Source organism: Amphibalanus amphitrite, unplaced genomic scaffold (genome assembly GCF_019059575.1).
Source record: "Amphibalanus amphitrite isolate SeventyFive unplaced genomic scaffold, NRLGWU_Aamphi_draft 000256F_arrow, whole genome shotgun sequence".
In the NCBI taxonomy this organism is placed as follows: Eukaryota; Metazoa; Arthropoda; class Thecostraca; order Balanomorpha; family Balanidae; genus Amphibalanus; species Amphibalanus amphitrite.
Genome location: NW_024881751.1, coordinates 16,693 through 19,493, shown reverse-complemented (window position 1 = coordinate 19,493; position 2,801 = coordinate 16,693). Strand labels below are relative to the sequence as shown.

General features: G+C 43.1%; 1 long non-coding RNA gene across 2 annotated transcripts; it reads right to left on the bottom strand.

Moving 5' to 3' along the window:
- Positions 1-471: 471 nt before the first annotated feature.
- Positions 472-2,526, bottom strand: LOC122386590. Of its 2 annotated transcripts, none has more exons than XR_006257406.1 (2): positions 2,322-2,526; positions 472-510 (listed from the first exon to the last, which is right to left on the bottom strand). It is a non-coding gene; the product is annotated as an uncharacterized LOC122386590 (long non-coding RNA). The 2 variants fall into 2 exon arrangements; XR_006257407.1 differs by lacking the exon at positions 2,322-2,526 and adding an exon at positions 1,680-1,717.
- Positions 2,527-2,801: the final 275 nt, after the last annotated feature.

Sequence of the window (2,801 nt, the reverse complement as noted above, 5' to 3'; positions counted from 1 at the left end):
AGTAGAAAAACACAATTCTAACGAATAGTGTTTGTCTTTTCAAACAACCTGCGGTTATTTTTGGGCGTCACGCCGCCGCAGCCTGCTTTTGCCGATTCTAATGCTAACCCTATGGCGCACATGAGCACGCGCCACGGGCGCACCCCCGGCCGCATCGTGCCCAAAATTTAATACGACCTGTTGAATGACGCGACCCACGAGCCGTGAAAATTTCACCCTCGTGCGTCAATCGACGGCGCCGCATAAAGCCTTTTTAAGCGTAACCCCGACGGCGGCGGACTTTTTAAGATTTATAGATGAATAGTAGACCACTACAACCGCTGGGTCGTGTCCCAGCGGTTGATGGTCCCACCAGATGGTCCGCGGAGGGGAGACCCATACCAGAACGTAGATTGTGAAACAATGTAAGTATCTGCCAATATTACCTTTTCCAGAAGAGTTGAAAAACAGCAATGGGTCAGCTCTTGTGAGAAGCACCATGCAGTGTTGGCTGCACTTCAATCTTGTCTCCTGTAAAAAAAAAAAAAAAACAGTATCACTGTATGATTGACAGTTTGATTGCATTTCCTTCAAGCTGCAACATCTCTATTTTAGACATTTTCAGTTCCCACTTGCGCACGGCACCCTACTAACCGGTCTCTAGCGATGTGCCAAATCTGAGCACAATCGGCCCGGCCGTTCTCGACATCTGGAAGCGTCACCCTGCACATGTGCACGTGCAGTTGCACCCCAACCGTGACACATTTAAACACATTGCCCGGTGGGTGCCTACATCCTTTTTATAATGTAGTTATTGTCATTACAATCAAGTTGTACCGTGCTATTGTCATTACAACAAAAATGACACCTCTCTGTTTTACACGTGTCACGTGCAGTGGAGGTCACCCGCATGCATTGTCAATAGTAAATACCTGTAAGAAGGGTATACGCTACCCCGCACAAAAAACCGCAAGTGTAACAGTGTCCATCCCCTCCCCGGCGCCGTCTTCTTCCAGGGGAGGCGCCCCGGCCGCCGCACTGGGGCGTAGCGGAGTCCGTGCTTTTAGCACAGCAAAATATCCACCCAGGCTAGATTAAGGTCACGACAACCTAGGATTAAGAGTGGCTACAGACTCCAGGCTTTATGCAGACTTAACATTGAAGTATTATATATGCAACTAAATGACACACATGGTGTTTGTTCTAACCTTCTCAACAGAAAGTGAACGTGTCAGGACAGCACCCCTTGGTGACCATTATATTCAAGGAGTGTAGGAACTGATTCCCCAGGGGTGAAGCGATAGAAGCAAAAACATGAGTCACTAGTTCCCTCCTGTGTCTTCCCTCCTGCAGGAAAAAAAAATACATGTGTGATGCCCAATGTGACTGATAACTGCATATTATAAAGCTGGAAATATTGTACAAAGTTGTGACAACACAAGCAAACTATGCATGTCACTGCTCTTGTATAACTTTTCTATTTTTATTGCTATATGAGACCTCACAAGACACAAAAATATGCATGGTTAGAAAGGGGGTAACAATACATTTCAAATGAACTAAGCAGATTATTTCTAAGCTCATTTAAGTCCCAATTTCTGCTATATTTCGCTTGGAGTCACTTCATAGTTTGAACTCAAGGTGCCTTGTGGATTTACCTCAGGTATGTAGGTAAATCCACAAGGATTTATGGGCTTTACCTCAGTTATGTAGCTGCTCCCTCAATTTAAGTTTCTCGTTAAATTTCATTGAGGCGTTGCAAGATGGGCTGTAGCCAAATATGCTTCCCTGTTTAGCTGATGCTCATAATACCTGAACATTTCTAATTCCAATTTTTATAGCTGTTAACAATTGCTAAAGGCCCATGTACCTAGACAATAATGACTTTACAGAGGAAACCCCTGGCTGTGTTTCATGGGCACGCTGCCAGCAGCTGCCAGCGCATTCCGTGGAGCTAGCATCAACCTCTGGTAGTGTTGGAGGTATAGGCTTGTTGATGTCTATGGAAGCCAAAAGTGGCTGACAGAGTGCCGCGTTAAACCACCCTTATTTTTTGCACAATAATGGTGTGATAACTGTTCCTGCAAAAAAAATAAGGTGAAGTGAACTAAAATCAGGTCAAACATTTATATGTACCCAAAAGTAGCAGTGTATGGAGTACCTATATTCACATTACCAATAATATGATGCACAACAGGCCATAGAAAACCAGTGCAGTTGGGGAAACTACGAGGTGAACGTCAAAAAATGGATTGGTCAATAAATGGACTTTTGATGACCATATATGGGCATAAATGCAGCCCCCGCTACTAAGAGTGAAAAACGGTATGACAAGCCGGTACTTGCGGCATCGCGTCCACTTATTGGAGAGAAAAGGCTTCCATTTTTCACTAGCAATTGGTGTGATTTGATAAAATTTGGCGAATTGACTCGAAAATGGCGATAGGAAAACGGCTTTTCTGCAGGTTCTGGGCGTCGCAATCAGCTGGCCATTCAATAAATGGATTGGTTTTATAAAAGAAAATTGTTCAAAGATTTAATTTAATTACAATAAACAAAAATATTTAATTCTATAATAATAACTTAACTACAATTTAAAAAACCATAAACAAAATAATAAAAATAATGACATTTTTAAACCACGGTACTGCTTACATTTTTTGGCGCGTCCGTTTCAATCCGCCATATTTGCCAATCACGGACCAATCACGGTTTGACCTTGCGTTGTAACTCTGCGATTTAGAGCCGCCAGTTAATTATGCACCGGGTGAGTGTAGGCCTTGCGTGGTTAAAAAACATTCTTATGCCTTATCTTTTCATTT